Raw genomic sequence first — 20,650 nt, 5'->3', positions numbered from 1 at the left:
AACCTGGGCAACAAAGCAAGACCCCATCTCTGCAAAAAAACCCCACATGTTTTAAAGTTAGTCAGGTGCAGTGGCATGCACCTGTAGTCCTAGCTACTCATAAGACTGAGGCAGAAGGATCCTTTGAGGTGGAAGGCTGCAGTGAGCTATGCTTGTGCCACTGCACTCGAGCCTGGGCAACAGAACAAGACCCTATCTCTAAAAAATGAAAAAAAAATTAAAAATTAGGAGTTCAAAGACATTTTGTGGGATGAGCAAACACTGGCAATAGGAATGACCCAATGTTCATTAGCTTCCTTGGTTTTGAGGACACTGTCCAGCAATCACATCAGACTCTGGCCACCACGTGGGGACTCATGTACTAAGTGCCAGGCTGTTCCCATATTCCCTCACCAAATCCCCACAGGAGCCCCCGAATCAAAATCCATGATTGTCTCTATTTTACAGGTGAGGAAACTGAGGCACTCTGCTAGCAGGTGGTAGAGCTGGGATTTAAGCCTGGAAATGTCTGACACCAGAGCCCAGTCTCTTAATTATAACACTCTATGTAAGGCAGCTTCAGCCTTGAATATTTTTTAAGGGCAAGATGCCTACACACGTTGGGAGGGAATGTGGGTGGAAAGTGGAGAAGCTGCCCAGATTACTACGGGAAGGACTGTGGACTTTGATGCAAGAAAGACTAACATCCAAATCCTGCTCAGCCACTTGTCAGCTCTGGGAACTTGGGCAAATGACTGGGCCTCGGTTTTGTCATCTGTCAAGTGGGGACAGTGATCATAATTCAGCACAGGGATTTGTAAAGATCAAGTGAGATAACGCTGTCAAGTGCATAATGCGGCCTGGCAAACACCCCACATTCAAGGAGCAAGATGGTTGCTCCTTGGTTGGTGGTTGGATGAATGCACAGCAGGCTTTGGGGAGAATGGCCCAAACTAAAGTGGAGATAGAGGTGAGTTTATGCCAGATCACCTGGTAGGGCAAGGGTGTTCAAACTCCCGATAGTCCCTGACACACACACACACACACACAGACTGAGCCAGGAATCAGCTCTTCCTCAATGGCTTCCTGACTTCTGATTAGATCAAATAAAGGCCCATTGTGTGTGCAGACCAGTGACAGGACTCCTGGCTGGACAGGAAGCACACTCAGGCCCCTTCACCATAGAAGTAAGAAGGATGCTGACCCCCTGGAAACAGCAGAGCCTCATTCAGTGTCCCCTGACCCCAGCATTCACCTGGCAATCAGTTCACAGGTGACTTGGATCTGGCCTCCACCAAGGCTGGTCTTGTGGGAACCCCTGAGAAGCACCACTTCTCCCAGGCCTGACCAAGGGATAGGATGAAGGCAAGGGAGGGTGGGGGGCCTCCTGGCCATCAGCCATAGAAGCTTCTGATTCTCTGAGTTAATTCAAGAGTCTTCACGTCTCCTGCTGAGCAACTGAAGAGCCCTCTGGAACCTCTTTTCAACTGAAAACAGTAATTTGCAAGAACTCGCCATGCCTGGAGCAGAAGGCCTTTCTCACAGCCCAGAGCCAGTGGGGCCACTCTGAGGCTCCGCAGCTGCTCAGGCTGGTGGCTGGTGGGAGGGTCTGGGCTGAGGATGGGAGGGGGACATCTCAACAGCGCCCTGGGATGAGCTGGGGCTTTGACAGTGAAGCAGCAGCAAGGGTGCCATGTCTTATGTCTTAGCCCTCTAGGCTGGGGGCTTAAACAACACACATTTATTTTTCATAGTTCTGGAGTCTGGGAAGTCCAAGATCAAGGCGCCAGCAGATCCAGTGTCTGTGGAGGACCCGATTCCTGGTCTTCTCACTGTGTCTTTCCATGGCAGCGAGAGAGAGAGAAAGCGAGAGAGAGAGAGAAAGAGAGAGAGAGAGAGACAGAGAGAGAGAGAGACAGAGAGACAGAGAGAAGCTAGCTATCTCCTGTCTCTTCTTGCAAGATCTCTAATTTCATTCATGACCTAAACACTTCCCATTGAAGATTATGACATTAGCTTGTGAATCTGGGGGGACACAAACTTTCACACCGTAGCACTTGGTGTGTTAGCTCCCTAACGCTGCTGTAACAAATTACTGCAAACTGGGTGGCTTAAAGCCTCAAACGTTTATTCTCTCACAGCTCTGTGGGACGGAAGTCCAAAATCAAGATGGTGGCACGGTTGGTCCTCTCGGGAGGCTCTGAGGAAAAATCTGTTCCGTGCCCTCTTCCAGCTTCTAGCAGTTGCTGGCGATCTTTGGCATTTGCTGGCTTGTAGAGGTGTAACCCCAATCTTTTTCTCTGTCTTCACGTGGCATTCTCTCTGTGTGTCTACATGTCTCTGTTTTCTTTAATAAGGACACTAGTCACTGAATTTAGGGCCCATTTGAATCCAGTATGTCCTCAACTTAACTAGTTACAGCTGCAAAGGCTCTATTTCCAAATAAGATCCAATTCTGAGGTTCCAGATGGACATGGAATTTTGGGGGACACTCTTTAGCCCAGTATATCTGGCATTGAATGCCACCTGCTGCTGTGTGACCACAGACAAGTGGCTTAACTTCTCTGATCCTGTTTCTTCATCTTTAAATAGGGCTAAAAATAGGACTTTTGTGATAATTGGGTGTGATGACAAAGTATAGCAAGTGATCATGAGCACAGACCCTGGCAGGACCTAGTCTGCCACCTACTTGCTGTGTGACCTTGAACAAGTTACCTAACCTCTCTGGTCATCCATTCCCCTGTCTGTAAAGTGTGAATATTGAAAGAGATCATGGTCTTCCTTCCTCTCCCATAGTCCCAGCTTCTTAGAGGTCTCTGACAGCCCTCTAGGGTCCAAGGGAGCCCTTAGGATTTCCAAAAACCCTAGAAATGATATGTTAACTCTCAACAATGGTGCAGCTCTGTGCTTTTGGCTGGATTTGAACTGACTGAATGCAAAGCCTATTCTTTCTCAAGACAAGTAGAATTCCTCGTCAATAATATTTGTCAGTGTTTCTGATAGTATTTCTTTTTTGTTTAAGAATAAAAAGAATTCTTATTTAAAATCATACAGTTTGACAAAATTCTTCCCAAATATTTACCTTTATTTTACAAGCAGCTACACTGAAGCCCAGAGAAGGGAAGTAACGTGCCTAAGTTCACACAGCTGGTTAGAGGTGAAATGGGGATTTGAATTCAGCCTGTTTGACTCCAGGATGGAAACTCTTAATCCAGCTGTTTAATCACCTCAGTAGACCAGAAACTATAGAGCAGAGAAGTACAATATGAGCCATATATATAACCTAAAATCTTCTAGAAGTTATGCAGAAAAAATGAAGAAGGAACAGGTGAAATTAATTTTGATAATGTATTTAATCTATTAGATCTAAAATGTCATTTCAACTAAGTGTGAAGCATTATTAATGAGATATTTCACTTCTTCTTTTCGTATAAAGATTTAAAAATCTGATGTGTATTTCCATGTCCAGCACACCTTACTGCAGTCTCGCCATATTTCAATAGCCATATGTGGCCAGTGGCCACCATAATAAATGGTGTAGGTCTAGCGATATGGATGTCTGTGCATTTGCAGAGCTGGAAGACTAGGTTCTTTTGGCTCCAAATGAAGACGCACCACCGACCTTCCCGGGCGGGAGGTAAGAGATTTGAGTGACTTATGTCTCTGTCACCCAGACTAGCCCAGGTACCCAGTGATTCATTTCATGGGCACAAAAGCCCCAGCCTCTCCCACCTTAGCACAACCTTACCCTGGCTGAGGGCTTTGTTTGCTCTGAAGCCAGCCTGGTCTCATGTGGACCTTTGAGCCCAGCCTTAGCCCAGGGACCTCTGTGGATCAGAACTAACCCTGCAGAGATGCCTAAAACAGCTTCTGCAAAAGCCCACAGGACCGAAATCCCGTGACTTGCTTTGAGTCCCAGCTCAGCCATTCCTAGCTGGGAGAACTTGCTACCATTCTGTAAAATCAGGGTCAGAGGAATACTTCCTCTTTCACAGAGTTGACAGGAGGATCAAGTGGGGCTCCATAAGAATCAATTTTATCCCTTGGAACACTGGCATCATGTCAGACATTGACTAAGCGTGTTACCCAGATCTGCTGTTTTTATTTCCATTGTATAGATAGGGTCACTGAGTCTCTGAGAGCTGAAATAACTTGCCCAGCAGCACACAACTAGCAAGTGATGGATTCAATGATCATAGACCCTTTCTCAGAGGGTGATTGTGGGACTTAGATAAATTAGTGAATTAAATTAAAGCACTTAGAAGAGTACCGGGCAATAGATTTTTGTTCTCATTATCATCATCGTCATCATTATTGTCAATATCATCATCCGTGCCATCATCATCAGCATTAATATTTACATCATCACCATCATCATCATTGTTGTCTTGTCACTGTCTTTGTCATCACCATCATCAACGTCATCATGATCACTTATATTCCTGTTTCTCTCTGTGTGTGTAGGGAGTACACAGCATAGTGCTGGACCTGCATTAAGTGACTTTCCTAACTTAGCTAAGCAGTAAATTTTGCTAAAACTAACCCATAACAGAAAAAAAAAATAAAGGTAAGGCTGAAAGGTGGTTCTTGTTTGGAAGACACACATACAAGCTCACACACATACATCCAGGACATTTTCTTTGGCTAGAGAACACTGCCAGCATACAGCTTTGAGAATGCCTTTGGGGAGAGAAAAGCAAGCTACCTGCCACAGGTTCTGCGGGGCTTATTCTCCCCTTTCCAGTACAAGAAGGCTTTGGGAGCACAGCCTCTGCCTTCAGCCACCCTGTGGGGAAGCTGCCAAGTAAAATAACCTCCCTTGGGTCTTTAATGTGCTGCTCAAATAGCGAGGACCTTGTTTGGGGTGTTAGATCAACACTGCCAACCCGATTTACAGAGTCACTGCCAGTCAAGCTCTGGGCAAAACCAACAGTGTGCTCTTTGGCTACCTTTCCTCTCACCCAGGGAGGTAGCCTCTCTCTGACTTCTTCATTCCTCTATCCATGACCCTGGAAAATTGTCCTGTGCCCTGTTCCCCTACATGCTACCAGTCTAATGAGATCGTTAAAGCCGGTGACTGTGGGTTTTTATGCAGATGTTTGCGTGTCAGAATCTTCCTAAACTCCAAGCTCTGGGTGGGCGGGAAGCAGAGAGAGCCAAGAATGGGATTTCAAGAAGGGGAGTGACTTTGGCACCACTCAAATCAGTCACAGATGAAGCCTCCTACTAGCTCACACTGACCTTTCAAACTTGATGTTTCTGTCGAGGCCCATGGACAGCCAAATTTTGCAAATCTGTGCTCTCAGCAGAGCTAGGGGAACACCCTAGAACAGTGGTCCCCAACCTTTCTGGCACCAGGGACTGGTTTCACTGAAGACTACTTTTTCACAGACCAGGGGGTGGCGGGGTGGGGATGGTTTCTGGATGATTCACGTGCATTACGTGTATTGTGCACCTTATTTCTATTATTATTACATTGTTACATATAATGAAATAATCATACAATTCACCACAATGTAGAATCAGTGGGAGCCCCAAACTTGTTTTCCTGCAACGATACAGTCCCATCTGGAGGTGATGGAAGACAGTGACAGATCATCAGGCATTAGATTCTCATAAGGCATGTGCAACCTAGATGTCTTGCATTTACAGTTCACAGTGGGGTTTGTGCTCCTATGAGAATCTAATGCCACCACTGATCTGACAGGAGGCAGAGTTCAGGCAGTAATGTGAGCAATAAGGAGCGGCTGTAAATACAGATGATATTTTGTTCACTGGCCCACTGCCCATGAGATCGCCCCATGAGATAGGTACTAGTCACAGTATCCCCATTTGACAGACAAGGAAACTGAGACACAATGAGATTGATAAACTTGTCCAAAGTCATTCAGTAAATAAGTGGGATAACTAGGATTTGAACTCAGAAGTCTAAGGCTGTATAGGCACACGGAGGGGCATCCCACACAGTTTTGGGATGGGAAGTCAGTCTTGGGATAAGAGATGTGTAGGGGTACCTAATGGAGGAGATGGGGCAGGATAAAAGGGCATTTGAGGGAGACATGGAGATGGTGATCCAGGGAAGATATGTGACTTGCTCAAGGTTTCTTGCTGAAAAGTGGCAGAGCATGATCAGGATCCAGGACTTCTGTCTCCAATCCCATGTTTCTGCTACTTCTTCATACCCTTGACCTCGTAAGCCCTGCTGTCTAACCAGCTAAGCTAAACCAGGGCTCAGCAGGAGCCCAAAATAGCTACGGCTTCCAGGCAAAATTAGTGCCGAGTCAATGTTGCCCCCATTCATCACTCTGACTTCAACCTTGTTATTTTCAGGCAACAGGGCACTGAGAATGAGTTGAGACAGAAAGAGAGAGAGAGAGAGACACAGAGAGAGAGAGAGAGAGAGCAAGCCTCCTTCAATCCTGCTGCGTTGCTGAGTTTCTAATGGAAAATTTGTTATTTATTTGAAAAAAATGATGGGACATCAGTTGATTGCAGCCCCAGGATCATTTTACCCCTCACCCTCTTCTAGCATTGATGCTCTCCAGAATCCACATTTCATCCAACAGTGGGGTTTGCATGGGGTTGATCCTAGACTCACCTCCAAAAATAGGTCCTGCCTAGCCTAAGCCAATCAACATGGCCCATATCCCTCTCCCACCACAGTGATTGGTTCAGAAACAAGCAGGTATTCTAATCAGAAACAATAAGCCTTTGGCTGGGAGAGAAAGATTCTAGATTCTTGTGGATTTGGGCATCTGGGAGAAGTGAGCTTGGCCTCCTGGCACTATCTTGCTACCATCAGGGCAGCTGAAGCATAGGGGAAGGTAGAGATGTAGAGAAACTGAGATCTCATGAGCTTTGTTTGAGCCTGGATCAAGTCATACCTGAAGCAATCCCTCGCGAATTTTGATGTCTGTGAGCCAAAATAAATTATTCTCTTTTTAGAAAGTCCACTTGAGTTGTGTTTTGGTCATTTTAAGCACAAAAAAATGTCTTCCTCAAGTTATAGCTGTTGCAGAATGACCACCTGGTTTTGGGCAGTGGAGAACACACAAGCAAACATCTGGAATAGAATGAAAATTAAGGGGTTGGAGTGGGGCGGGGGAGGATCTTTCTGAAACAAAGATTTAGAATGATCATGAGTCCAACAGGCAGAGTCAGCTCTGCAGAACATTTAAATGCAGCCTATGGCTTCCTCAAGAAAGAACAATTACAGTAATGACTTTTGTCTATTAAATACTTGGTTATCGTATTTTGCGCTTCATCTCATCTTACCATTCATATCACCATGTAAGGTTCAAATATTCCCATTTACAAGAGGAGCAAACTGAAACCCAGAGAGGAGAAGTGATATCCCCTAAAGCACACAGCAAAGAGTCCGGCCGCAGTGGCTCATGCCTATAATCCCAGCACTTTGGTAGGCCGAGGTGGGTGGATCATTTGAGGTCAGGAGTTTGAGACAAGCCTGGCCAACATGGTGAAACCTAGCCTCTACTAAAAATACAAAAATTAGCTGGGCGTGGTGGTGGGCACCTGTAGTCCCAGCTACTGTGGAGGCTGAGGCAGGAGAATCACTTGGACCCAGGAGGCGGAGCTTGCAGTGAGCCAAGATCACGCAACTGCACTCCAGCCTGGGCAACAGAGCGAGACTCTGTCTTTAAAAAAAAAAAAAAAGGAAAAGAAAAAAGAAAAAAAACCAAAAAACAAAAAACCGCAGCAAATAGACAGTGAAACTGGGCTGGGACATAGGTAGGTCTGACAGGGAATCTCCTGCCCCAACACATCACCACCTCCGTAAGAACAGATGCATGGGAGAGATCCTGCTTACTCTCTGGTGGATCAGATTTAGTATCTGTGCCTGTGAGCCAATGACAAAGTGTGTGAATTTCACCAGGACCACGTTCTCCATTTAACCTTGGCAGAATCCCAAGTGCAATAAACATTCCCCCAAAATGGCAAAGAACTTTGCTGAAGCCAACAGAGGATTTTGCTTAGGAGCAGACACCCTAAGAATCTCAATGTAGAAATGTCTGGGATGTCCATTCCCACTGCTGGCATCAATCTTTAGACATAAGATTCATTAGATGACCCCATCACGAAAATACCAAGAGCAGAGTCATTTACTGAGTTCTACATTCACACTCACAGGCCTCTGAGGCAGGTGCTATGATCATCCCACTGCACAAATGAAGGAGTTAAGGCTCAGAGAGTTGAAGTCACTGATCCAATATTACCGAGCTAGCAAAGCATTCGGACAAAGATCTGACTCCCAACCAGGAGGCTTTTCAATACATCAGTGTTTCTCAAAGTGTAGACGCCATCTCAGCATAAGGGAAGTTCCAGTGTTAAATACCATTCTATCATAAAGTGAGAAAAGTATTCACTTTTAATTTTCTTTCAATATCTCTGATGACATCAATAAAAAATCTCAGTTTGGTGCTAATAGAGCTTCAACACCCCTCAAATGCTTGCTAATCTGCCTTTATAACAGAGAGAGGCTGCAGGTGTAAAATCCCAGGCAGGTAATGGTGCCTGGCTAGAATTGATCTACCTTGTCTTGGTTTGGAGTGTTTGTAGTGATTAACCTCTATTTAGGGAAAGTCATATTGATTTCATATTTTCAGGTAAGTTAATTCCTAAATAAACAATTTTTAGTAAAAAAGGAAATCAATTCCAAGAAAAATGGCAAATGTGGGAAAAATTGCAAGGGTGGTGTGCTGATGATTTAAGTTTGGGAGATGTCTCCACCTCACACTCATCTAAACTCCAAACTTCTGCCTCATCAACTCAGCAAATGGGAGGGTCCCACATAGAAAAAACATGTAACCTTGGCACCAGCCCAAACTTGGCTTGCTCTGTTGAAGACAAAATGCTGAGTAGGGTGGGTGCAGTGGCTCATGCCTATAATCCCAGCTCTTTGGGAAGCCAAGATGAGAGGATCACTTGAGCCAGAAGTTCAAGACCAGCCTGGGAAACATAGCAAGATCCTGTCTGTACCAAAAAAATAAAAAGTAGACTCCTCTTTGGGGTAACAGAGCCTGGGTATGCACAATAGAAAAATCTTTGACCTTTAACAGCACCTGGAACCATGATTCCTCCCCTCAGAACCAAGAAGACTGGGACATGGCCAGGACCTGAACTCTGGAACTCTTTCAGAAGTGAGGAGTCTACTGGCCCAGAAGATCCAGGGTTAAAATCTGCCTCAACATACTTTACTGTAAATGGTCAAATTCAAAGCCCTTTAATCAGACCCTGCCAATCCACCACTCCTAAATCTTTTCCCTTGCCCTCTAATCCCTTAAAATTTGCTCCAGATCCCAAATTGGGGAGCCTGACTTCTGTCTCCTTGCCAGCCAGGTTTACAATAAAGTATTTCTTTTCTCAAAAACCAGTGCCATAGTTGTTGGCTTTTATGTGCATTGGGTGACAAGTCCATTTGCTGGTTAGCAAATGAGCCCACATGAAAAGAAGACTGGGTACCCCCTTTGTCCCCACCTTCTCCTACATCACATCTCTTAAACCCACCAGGTCAGATGAGGCGTTCCTGGACTGGGATGTGAGGAGTTATTGGGCATCCTTGTCTCCTAAGCATTGTGACCCACACAATGTGGAGATGCGGGCAGATCTGTTGGAGAGAAAGCTGTTGCGGGCAAGGATGGCATTCCTCAAGTTAGATTCAGGCTGGAGGACTGGTGTTGTCCACTGAAGCGAAACATTCACCTACCTAGGACCCTGCAATTCCACTCCTGGGTATACACCTACAAGAAATGAGTGCTTAAATCTCCCACAAGATTTGTACTAGAATGTCACTAGCACCTCTGTTCATTAGGATCCCAAACTGGAGAAAATCAGCCATGTGTCCTTCAAAAGGAGAAAGGATTAAAATTGAATGAACAAGAAAGAAACTGCTGATATATGCGACAACGTGAATAAATCTCACGGATATAACATCGAGCAAAGGAAGCCAGGCACAAAAGAAAAGACAGAGCAAGATCCCATTCATATGAAGTTCAAGGACAGGCAAATTAATCTCTGGTGACAGGGGTATCAATTAGGAAGCAATGCAAAGAAACTTTCTGGAGTGATAAGAATGGTCTGCATCTTGACCTTGGCAATGGTTCCATGGCTCTGTACGTTTGTAAAAATTTATTGATTTTGTACTTGACAGTATGTAAGGTATACCATCGTAGGAAGTTTACAAACGTCCCCATCTCTGCAAAAAAAAAAAAAAAAAAAGATTTAAGATTAAACAACAGTATAAATAAGTGAAGGGCTACAGGTCTAGTGGTAATGCCAACCACTCTGTCATGGGTCCTGGGCTGTAGAGAAGACAGTGACCCACTGGGATGTCAAAGGCAAGCAATCATTGATGCCACTATGTGTCACTGATTCATTCACCTTTCCAGGCATTCACTTATTCTTTTAGTATCTTTCCTTTTTTTTTTTTTTTTTGTCCATGCTTAGTATATTAGTTTCCTATGACTGCAGTAACATATGACCACAAACTTACTAGCTTACAAAAAAAGTAAGTTCATGCTATTCAGTTCTGAAAATCAGAAGTGTAAAATCAAGAAGTCTGCAGGGCTGGCTCCTGCTGGAGGCTTCAGGGAGAATCTGCTTCCTTGCTTTTTCAGCTTCTAGAAGCTGCTCGCGTGCCTTGGCTCCTGGCCCCTCCCTTTCCTGCCTGCATTCCATCACTCCAACCTCTTCTTCTATCATCACATCTCCTGCTACTGACTCAGGCCCTCCCTGCCTCCCTTTTATGAAGATCCTTGTGATGACAGTGGGCCCATTTGGAGAATCCAGGATAATATCCCATCTCAAGATCCTTAACTCACTCACATCTGCCAAGTACCTCTTACTATGCTTAATGTACCATATTTGCAGGTTCCAGGCATTTGAACGAGGACAGCTTTGGTAGGGCAGAGGAGGATTATTCAACCCACCACACTTAGAAAGAAGGGATGGTATAGACTTTTTCTCTTTTTTTGAGACGAAGTCTCGCTCTGTTGCCCAGGCTGGAGTGCAGTGACGCGATCTCGGCTCACTGCAAGCTCCGCTTCCCGGGTTCTTGCCATTCTCCTGCCTCCACCTCCAGAGTAGCTGGGACCACAGGGGCCTGCCACCACACTGGCTAATTTTTTGTACTTTTAGTAGAGACGGGGTTTCACCGTGTTAGCCAGGAGGATGGTCTAGACTTTTTACGAGCTCAGACTTGGGAATCAGATCAGACCCATCTGGATTCAAATACTGCTTATTAGTGGTATCGCTTAGGTGATGACCTACCACTTATTAGCTTCATGTCCATAGGAACACGATTCAGCCTCTCTTGAAGCCCCAGTTTTCCTGCCTATACAATGAGGTATCACTCTACTTCCTCTGGGTTTTTTGCGGAAGTAAGTGAAGTGATGTTTAAGGCAGTTAGAGAGACCGGCACAAGGTACAGGCTCAGCACACAGCCTGTGCATGCAGTGATATCTTAAGAATGAATGATATTGATGGAAACAGCCATTTACCAAGTCCAGGGTACTTTGCTACCCAGGTCTGTCGGACTCCAGAATCCATCAGAAACTGTTCTGGAAGGGCCTCCAGGTCTGAGCAGAGGTTGTTTGGAGAGAGAAAAGAGAAGGCCTTACTCCCAGCCCCTCCAGAAAATGGAGGAAATGCATTCTCCAGGATGCTGAGAAGAGGGTCCGAGACCCGTTCCTCTCCCCAGCAGGGAATAAACATCCGAGCTTTTCTGCTGGCTGCCTGTCATTTATCAGAGATGGAATTTCCTTGGCACTTTGGGAAAAACAGATGCCAAGATGCAGAAAGAAAGAGATTTTTTCTTTCCCCCAAAAGTAGAACTTGGCTCATACATGTGTGGGGCACGTTGATACAAATGGAATGAGAAAGCTCTGGGAGCTCTGGGAGCCCTGGGGACTGAGGGTGTTGCTTGCATCTGAGTGTGAAACGGGTTGGGGGGCTGGGGATCCCCCAGCCCATTTTCCAAGGCATATGTGTTTGATTATTCCACCCGTGAGTCTGAAGGGGGCTTGGTGACCCCTCCCTCTGAACAGGCAGGATTCCAAGAGCTTCTGGAGACATGTGAGCCTGCAAGGAAGATTCTGAAGAAGCCCAGAGGAGGAAATGAGAAGAATGTGGCCAATGTCTTTCAGGCTTGGAAGAGAATCTGAGGTCACCGGTCCCTCTGCTGTCCTTCCTTTCCAATATTCTGTGGCCAAGGGCAGGCCTTAGCTGGACTGTCTACCATCTTACCCCATCTCTGCCACTTGGCTTCTGTGCAACGTTGGGCAAGCGACTTCTTCCCTCCATGAGCCTCATTGTCCCCGTCTGTAAGATGGGGAGGATGGTGATGCATGGGCCATGGCGAGGGCTTGAGATGACAGTGCACAGTGAAGCCATGGTAAAACCTGCATGCGAGGGGTCTTATTCATTATTCTGATCAGGTGGAGCTTTTGTTTTACAGATAAGGGCACTGAGGTCCCAGAGTGGGAAAGCAACTCAACCACATCACACAGCCCAGCTGTGTGCTGAGTTCTGACCCATTCTGGACCCACCACAAGCTTCCCAGGCATCACAGGACTGAACATGCTGGTCATAGGAATGGCAAAACAAGAACTAAGCAGTGAGCACTTGCTTTCTGCTGGGCTGTGTGCTCAGCCGGGCTGCCAACAGAGTACCACAAACCAAGTGGCTTAAACAACAGAAATTTATTCTCTCCTGGTTCTGGAAGCTGGCAGTCAGAGGTCAAGGTGTTGGAAGGATTAGTTCCCTCTGGGGGCTGTGAGAGAATCTGTTCCAGGCCTCTCTTGAAGCTCCTGGTGATTTGCCAGCAATCTTTGGCATTCCTTGGCTCATCGAAATACCACCCTGATCTCTGCCTTCCTGTTCCCATGTCCTTTCTCCTGTGTTCAAGTCTGTGTGCAAATTTTCCCTTTTTCTAAGAACACCAGTCACATTGGATTAGGGGCCCACTCTACTCCACTGTGACTTCATCCTAATTTAACTAATGCCATCCGCAATGACCCTATATCCAAATCAAGTCACATTCTGAAGTCCTGGGGGTTAGAACTTAAATATATGAATTTGGAGGGATGAATACAATTCAACCCTTTATGGACCCCATATGCATTATGATATTTTCTTATAACAGCTCTGCAAGGTAGATTGGAATCAATATTTCTACTTTACAGATGAGGAAAGTGAGGTTCAGAGAGCTGAAAAACTCCCCTAAAGCCACATATACAATGTGTGTGGTGGCAACACCAAGATTTAAACATCAGGTTGCACCTTTCCAAATTTCATTCTCTCTACCACACACCTGCCAGCCTCCAAACACATGCTTTCCTCCGTCATCCCAATAACACAGTTAGGTGACTTCTGTTATTATTACCACTTTACAGGTGAGGAAACTGAAGCTCAGGGAGGTGATGGGACAAGGCCAACGGTTGCAAAGCTCGTCAATGGCAGAGCTGGGATTTGAATGCAGGCACCTGCCTCCTGAGTTTGTGCTTTTGACAATTTCACCCCTCTCCAATTGAGAAATCCTGGGTGTGCTGCACAACACAGTATAGCATAATATAATACAGTATATTGTGTTGTATTATCTATCACATCATATATCATATCTGACATGGTTTGGATCTATGTCCCCACCCAAATCTCATGGTCAATTGTAATCCCCAGTGTTGGAGGTGGGGCCTGATGAGAGGTGATTGGATCACGGCGGCCGATTTCTCTCTTGGTGCTGTTCTCCTGATAGTGAGTGAGTTCTCATGAGCTCTGGTTGTTGTTTGAGTGTGTGGCACCTCCCCCGCCGGCCTCTCTTGCTCCTGCTTTGGCCATGTAAGATGATCCTGCTTCCCCTTTGCATTCTGCTATGATTGTAAGTTTCCTGAGGCCTCCCCAGAAGCCAAGCAAATGCCAGCATCATGATTCCTCTACAGCCTGCCTAACTATCAGCCAATTAAACCTCTTTTCTTTATAAATTACCCAGTCTCAAGTATTTCTTTACAGCAATACAAGAACAGACCAATACAACATACTATCTTGTCATATCCTATCCTGTAGCTACAAAGTAACTAGGGTGGGATTTAAAGTAAGCTCTGTCCACCTCAGACTGCAGGCTCTGAAGTGACTCCTTAGAATCAGCCCATCCCACCAACCAAATTCCTGCAGAACTCACAGCAACGGTTCATTTTCACGTTGAGTCTTGAAAGCAGCTCACCTTCAGAAGCCACCCTTGGCAGCCTCTAAAGGCCAAGCAGTCACACTCCTCATCCTGACAAGCTCCTAAATTAACTATGAAGCTGTAATGATGTAACATGGCTCTCATGTTATCATACCGTGTCTAATATCTCCATGGAGGCCCCTGGCAGAGCCCTGGTTGGGCAAATTCCCTTTGTCTCAGCACATGGGGAAACCTCAGGAGCCCTCACAGCCAGAAATACCCTCAACAGTACTGAACAGTACTGTTGGCTGCCAGGGGCAGATTGTATAGGAGAAAAGCCAACGCTGAGAAAAACAAATGATGGCAAGGACCGTCCTCCCACGCCTGCATTCCCCAGCAAGAGATGCTGCAGGGGCTGCTCCCCAGCAAGAGATGCTGCAGGGGCTTTCCAGGGCAAGGAGAGAGATTCCTCCCCTGGGCAGAGCCAACTCATAGTCGAAGAGCAAGAATAAGAATTCCTCATGCTCAGGTGAATCCAAGAAGTTGCAGTGGGGATTTCAGAACATCACTAGCTCATTTGTTTCAGCAAGATGGCCATTCATCAATCTATGAGAGTTCATTAAGCATCTATTGATGTGCCAGGCTCTGTGTGCTGGAGATGCAGAGATGAACAAGACAGAGTCTCACCCACCATGGGAGTCACGACTGAGAGGCCAGAGGCATAACACTGTAGTACTGTGGAGCCCTAACTTAGCCACTTTCCTCTCTGCCTTGGTTCTCTCATCTGTGGAATGGGCATACTGTGAGTAGTTTCTCTCACAGAGCTGTTGTGAGAACTCAATGTGTCACTATAACAAAAGAGGCTTAGGACAGAGTCTGGTGTACTGAAAGCATGACAGGCACACTGGCTATCAGCACCAGCATCATCACCAGGGCTGTGATGGGGAAGCAGCAAGGACTAAGGAGAGCCAGCTGGAGAAGGAGGTGTCAAGAGTGACACCTGAGAAGATGATGCCATATTAAGAGAAGGAAACCAGATGGAGAACGGCCAGGGCAATCTCCAGAGGTGGGACAGGGCTGTGTCCCTTTCAGAGACACAGAAGAGGCTACGATGGCTGGAGTACAGTGAGCTTTGATTTTATTCTAGGGGCCACAGAAGGTCTTTAACCATCAGATGTGTGTTTCCAGGAAGAACTCTGGCTGTAGTGTGCAAGATGTTACAGAATCCAGGCAAAAGACAGATGGCTTGGATCAGGATAGCCAGAGGTGAAGGTACAAGCATTAAAGACACAAAGAGGGTAATGTTGGTTCCACGAGGACGGGGAGGGATCTGTTTTGTTCACCATTGTACTGCCAGTGCCTGGCACAAATGGGGTGCTCAGGTAATACTTGTGGCTTGAGTAGGCATGGAGGGTGAGGGAGAGGGAGGACTTGAGTATGATGACTTGGGCAGTCGGCAGGATGTCAGGGAGGGATGAAGGGCTGGGACAGGAGACCCGGGAGTCCCCTGGGATATAACATCCCTGTTTATTCTGCTGTGAGAGAAGCATCATCGCCTCCTTTATTTTCCAGAGATGAAAATGGAGACTCAGAGAGACAAAGCAACTTACCTGAGATCACACAGCACAGAAGGGGCACATATTGGGCCTTGCATCTAGGGCTGTTTTGGCCACTCCTTACCTGGCCCAGTGGCCCTGTGTATAAGGAACCCCCCAGGGACTTGTCATAGGGGAAAGGATGGGAACACGCTCAGCCTAACACCAGGTTGTATTTCACTGCTGAGAGCTTCAGGCTCTTCTCCAGAGTGAAACCTTGCAGCCAAGTTAAAGGGTGGCCTTCATTGCTGGCTGTGTCTCAGCGGTGTGCTCTGAACTCGAACCTCTCCTACTCTCTCCCTTTGTGGCTGCTATCACCCACGCCTCTCCAGGGGCAATTTAATCTCTGGGTGTCCAGTTCTCTGACATGCTCCAGAAACGAGGTCAGTAGGGTGAATTGCAGCATTAGCATAAATTATTGACCCAGAGGTATATGGCCACTGAAGGACTTTATGTGTAGCCCACACTCAGACATTCCGTAAGGACAGGCTGTGCAGAGAACGCAGAAGGAATCTGCCGAGTGTAGGATGTTGGCTGACATGGTATCAGCCTCAGACAGCCTGTAGTGCCTGGGTGTTTGCGTGGCCTCAAAGGAGCCTCCCACAAGTTACGAGATATTTTCCAAAGGAATTCATTTGTATTTGATTTCCCTAAATTTTTCTCTCTTTCTCATTTCAAGCAAGTGGACAATTTTGTTGTGACCCTCAGTCCCAAGAATATATTTGCAGGGCAGGAGACAGTGTTTGCAGGAAGCCAGTCTAGAGTCACAAACACAAATGTCTACCAGGGCCAAGGAAGGGAGAGGAGGCCACTCGCAACAAGATGAGGAAGAACAAATGGAGGAGCTCACCTGACTCCGGGTTGGGGACTTGGGGGAGACAGCAGCTGGCACTCAGCTCCAGCCCATGGTTGCTTGGAATATCCTAAGTTTTTAAGAGAATTTGGACATCTGGGTTTTCATAGAAAATATTCAACTTTTTAAATCTTGGAAGCTAAAGTAATTAATTTAAAAAGATACAAAAAAGGGAAAACTGTGGGGAGGGTAAAAAGATCAGTTATGGACGGCAGCTCCGGGGGTAGGAGAGAAATAGGTGGGGCCCAGAGGATTTGGGGGCCATGAAACTCTTCGATATGACACTGTAATTTACACACTTGTCAAAACCCAAAGACTGTGCAACATGGAGTGAACTCCAATGTAGGCCGTGAACTTTAGGTAATAATAATATATCAATATTGGTTCATCAGTGGTGCCAAATGACCCTCACTAAGACCAGATGGTCGTATAATAGTGGAGTGAGGGACAGAGTGGAAAGAGTATATGGAGGAACTCTCTGTACTTTGCTACTCAATTTTTCTGTAAACTGAACACTGCCCTCCAAAATAAAGTCTATTATGACAAACAAAAAGCAAACAAACAAACAACCAAGAAGTCACAGAGAAACATCTGGGGCCCTCATTCAATTTTACAACTGCCTGTTTGCAAATTCTGTTGAAAGCTCATTGATGAGCTTATGGGGTGGAGTCCTGGGGAGGAGAGTGGAAGTGAGAAGGTGATTTATCTGGGACAGGGAACAGGTCAGAGGTTCCAGACAAGTCCTGGCAGTGCCTGAGGGAAGCATCTAGACACGTAGTGCCAGAAATACCAATGTGGCAGAGCTTCGCCTGTTGCTCCAAGCTTGGCTCAGAATAGCAGAGTTTCTAGACTTGGAGGAAACATGCTGGATGGCTAGTTGGGGTTTGGTGGTGACCAGGGAGATATTCAGCCATCCTGGGAGCGGAGGAGCCTCAGTAATGACTGAAATTAGAGTTTTTCTACAACTCAGTAGAGACTCCAAGTCGAATTTGACTTAATTTAAAAAGATTCAAGAAAGTTGACATTTCTGGTACACCTGCATTTGTGGGCTTAAATAGATTTCTTGATACCCACAACCCACACCTGTCCACCTTAGCGGAATTCAACAATCTGTCAAATCAGATTTTTTAATGTGTTGGCTCCTTAAATATATAGACGAGGTAGGATTTCAACCCATTCTTAGAAAGGCTCTGCTCAACAACCCAAGGTCATCCCTCTACTACTGGGTCCCGCTTATAGGGAAATGAACACTTATGAAGACCCTACTATGCACCAGCCAGTACATGGGTATTATTCTAAACAGTTATAACTGCTACTATTGATTGGGTGCTTACTATGTGCTGAGCTAGCCTGACTTGTTAACCTGTGAGTTAACCCATTGTACAGAGGAGGAAGCAGCTCAGAGGTACTAAATGGTGGGTTGAGGTTGCCTGGTGCTAAGTGGTGGGGCCAGGACACGGACCTGGGCCTGCCTAGTTTCAGAGCATGTGTTCCTCCCGCTCCTGTTTGTGAAGAACCAAATCTACTGCTTTCATCTTCTCACCATCTGACAATCTATTCACACAACGCAAAGCCAAATAAAAATTATATTTTTTGCTCACGTGAGATTTTTAGAGTTTTGGCAAGCATTTAGGAAGCATCTGACAAACACTTTCAAAATATTACATTTGAACAATATTTGAACTGCAGCAGATGGCTTGTTGGTATGTGTGTGGGGGGCACAGCCTGGGCAGTGTCGATGTATATTTCAAAGAGCTCAACATGCCACTTCCTATGTGGGGTCTCCAACAGTTCCCTACATCTTTTGAATAGCCTGGGAGAGGTTGGGAGTCTTTTCAGATCATCTTCATCTTCCCAGATGATATGGGAGGCAGAATGATAACAATAGTATTTGACATTCTTAATATTTATGGAGCTATGTGCCAGGCACTGGGCTGTGCTCTTTGCATAGATTATCTCATTTAAATCTCACCACAGACCTACAGAGGAGGTACTATTCTTATCCCCATCATGTCGATAAGAACACTGAGGCTCAGAGAAGTGATATAAACTGCCCAAGGTCACAAAACTCACAAGTGGTAGGGCTGGGATTTGAACCTAGGTCTCTCTGACTCACAGAGATCACATACTCACCACCGAGATTCCTGGGGTCTTCCAGTCGTAAGCAGGGCCTTTCAGTCAGTGTTGACCTCTTGGGACTATCATAAGAATCATACTGCCATTTCTTCTGTCAGTCAATCAGTCATTCAACAACCAGAAAATGTATCGGGTCCTTATTCTAGGCTTGATAAGACACACACGGCTGAATAAAATTTTGTCTCCCCACTGAGAGCCATGATTGGTGTATGCATATGGTACTAGCTGTGCATCAGGAAGAACAGTAATTCTGGTCCTGGGGTACAGGGTCCGCCATCACGCCCTTAACAGTACTCCCATACACCAACTCTCCTCCATCCATATCAAAACTTACTGTGTCCCATTCTTCCACTTCCAACATACTAATATGCTAATAGCAAAACCTTATCATATCTAAGCTGGAGTGAATCTTACGAATTGTCCCCATTATATAGATGAGGAAACTGAGGGTCCCACAAAACAATGTGACTTGGCTGAGGTCACAGAGCAGATCCAGAACCAAAACCCAGGTCTCCTCACTCCTCTTTCAGAATTCTTTCCACAACATTACCCTGCAGCTACAGGCTGGGATCTGGGGCATTCTCACCATGTCTCACGTGGTACTTCTAGGTGGTACACAGATAAACTCTTCTTAAAATGTCAATAGTTATGTAATTATTTTAATGGGAATAGTTACAAAAATCATAAGTGCCCATCACACCTTGATTGCGTATGTATTATTGCTTAGAATGAAGCAATAATAAATAATGAGTTCATCTGGATTCATGAAAAACATGCAGCTCTGGGAAAGTTATTGAAGATAGACTAATAAATGCTGGAGTTTGTGGACATTATCAGTCTGAAAAAGAAATGTTAATGGAGGTGATTCTGGACTCTTGTGCATGACAGTGGGGAGATGCCTTTCCTCTGAGAAGCTTCCTGGAACCCTCTTGTGGCAAGTAGAATGCTACCCCAAAGATATCCACGTCCTAATCCCCATATCCTGTGAACATGTCACCTGTCATGCAAGCAAAAGGGACTTTGCAGATGTGATTAAGCTAGGAATCTTGAGAAGGGGAGATTATCCTGGATTATCTCATGGATACAACATCATCCCAAGGGTCCTTATGAGGGTAGCAGGAGGGTCAGTGTCAGAGGAGACATGACAACAGAAACACAGCCCAGAGGGGTACAATTGCTGGCTTTGAGGACGAAAGGGGTCATGAGCCAAGGGATGTGGGTAACATCTAGAAGCTGGGAAAGGCAAGGAACCAATTTTCCTCTGGAGCCTCCAGAAGGAACTCAGTACTGCCAGTATCTGGATGTCAGCCTGGTGAACCCATGTTGTACTCCTGACCTTCAGAACTGTAGTAGAATAAATGCTTGCTGTTTTAAGCCATCGGGTTTGTGGTAATTTGTTACAGCAGCTATTGGAAACTAATACACCCTTCGCAACTCCAGGACACCATCTACCCACTCTGAGGACGCTCAGGGGGCCCTGAACTTCCCTCCTGGTGCCTCTGCTTTCTCTAATCCAGTAACAACAGGAATACCTTCAGCTTAATGCTTTACAACCATGTGTTGAGCATCACACTTCATCTAGACTAAGAAAAACCTTCCAGCAGCATTAAGGCAAGCAGAACCACCACCACCTCCATTTCTCAGATCTGTCTGCTGTCTTCCATTTGCCCCTCCAGACACGCTCTCCCCCTTCATTTGCCCTGCTGTCTACCTGGAGGTGGCCTGGGGGAACCACATCAATGAACTTTCTGCTTCCCTGACTTCCACTAGAGTTTGGCAAACGGGATGCCCTGGCAGGATACTGGAAGCTGGGTCAAGGATGTTCAGGGCATACATTTCTTTCCGCATCACCTCTCCCTCGGTGGAGCCACCAGGGTTGGCTGAGCCCCTCTACCAAAGAACATGGCACTG

At 45.9% G+C, this 20,650-nt stretch overlaps 1 protein-coding gene across 3 annotated transcripts in view; it reads right to left on the bottom strand.

Annotated features, from left to right (window-relative positions):
* WSCD2 (WSC domain containing 2) overlaps positions 1 to 20,650 on the bottom strand; it is a 126,305-nt gene that overhangs the window by 81,280 nt on the left and 24,375 nt on the right. Inside the window, exons 2-3 of one of the 3 annotated variants that reach the window (XM_011975550.1) lie at positions 6,864 to 7,042; positions 3,062 to 3,222 (exon numbers count right to left, since the gene is read on the bottom strand). The exons of 1 other annotated variant lie outside the window; for it this stretch is intronic. The gene's annotated coding sequence lies outside the window, so the exon portion shown is untranslated. The remainder of the gene's footprint in view (positions 1 to 3,061; positions 3,223 to 6,863; positions 7,043 to 20,650) is intronic. One more of the 3 variants, XM_011975549.1, reaches the window with a different exon arrangement.

The sequence above is a fragment of the Mandrillus leucophaeus genome, unplaced genomic scaffold (genome assembly GCF_000951045.1).
Source record: "Mandrillus leucophaeus isolate KB7577 unplaced genomic scaffold, Mleu.le_1.0 Scaffold157, whole genome shotgun sequence".
NCBI classification, from domain to species: Eukaryota; Metazoa; Chordata; class Mammalia; order Primates; family Cercopithecidae; genus Mandrillus; species Mandrillus leucophaeus.
This window is presented reverse-complemented; position numbering and strand designations above follow the sequence as displayed.